This window comes from Arachis ipaensis, chromosome B08 (assembly GCF_000816755.2).
Source record: "Arachis ipaensis cultivar K30076 chromosome B08, Araip1.1, whole genome shotgun sequence".
Taxonomy (NCBI): domain Eukaryota; kingdom Viridiplantae; phylum Streptophyta; class Magnoliopsida; order Fabales; family Fabaceae; genus Arachis; species Arachis ipaensis.
In genome coordinates, this window is record NC_029792.2 from 12,358,172 (window position 1) to 12,359,405 (window position 1,234).

The following is a 1,234-nucleotide window of genomic DNA, read 5'->3' on the forward strand; positions in this document are numbered from 1 at the left end:
ACCGTAATTAGAATGCAAAAAATTTAAAATGGCACCAACTTTACCATAAGATATTTTCTAGTGGTAATAAGCAAATAAAATCTACCAATAAATAGTTATTAGCGACATTTATACCGTCAGATTTCATTCGACGAAAATATTATTATTTGATTTTTTTAGAATTTTGGCAATAAATCTGACAATTTCATCATTTTTTGCAACCAAAGTGATTTTTGAAATTGGCTGCTTGAACCAAAAAAATATCAAATTTTAATTACACCATAAAAGTCTCTAAAATTAAAAAAATTGTACCACGTTGGTCTCTACCCCTTTTTGTTAAGTGACTCGTGACGCCTAAAGTATCTTGGCACATACCTTTTCACGCTGGACTAGATGAAGCAACATTGCTTTATTTTTTACACTAAATTCTCAATGAGATAACATTATTTAATTTTAATGAATAGCAAAACGTCTTGTGCCTCACAAAAAAAATATACGACCATTAAACTTAAATGATGATGTCGTTTCATCAAGAATTTACACTAAAACTATAACATTGTTTCGTCTAGTCCAACATAAAAAGAATGTGCTAGATTACCCAGTCGATAGAAAAAGGTGTGAGACCATCAGTGCAATTTTTTAAATTTTGAAAACCTTTCTAGTACGATTGAACTTTTTTTGGTACAAACCGTCAACTCCAGGGGTCGCAGGGCTTAACTTGCTTTCCGTGCTTTGTGAAAATTTTTTTTTTGTTACAACGGGGCCTAAGGCCCAAGAAAAGCAAACTAAGAAGAAACTAAAGATTCGGGTTGAGGAACCTTGAAACATCACAATTTTTTTCATTTTCATTGTCATTTTCACTCTCTATTTTGAAAACCATTTTCAAACTGACTTGGTTTTTGCTCTTTCTTTGGGCCTAAGCCGAAAAATGGACTTTTGTCAAGCTACAAAATTCAGCCATTCAGGTAATACCTAAAAAAATATATAGCTATTCAGGTAGAAAGGGACATATGGATCACGTTTTGTAGCTATGGGCTTCAAACACTTCTAACCTATGACCAAAAAGTATGCACCTTTAAAGTCCCTTATAATAACAAACCAAAAATGCAAACGTTGTGATATAGTCATGTAGTGTTCGTTGATGTTGACTAAATAATCCAAAGTTTCTCATTGATTAAAATTACAAAATCAATTTATAGTTTAAATGTACATGCATAAATACCATTTTGTTTTTCAGTTTTTTTTTTTCCAACCT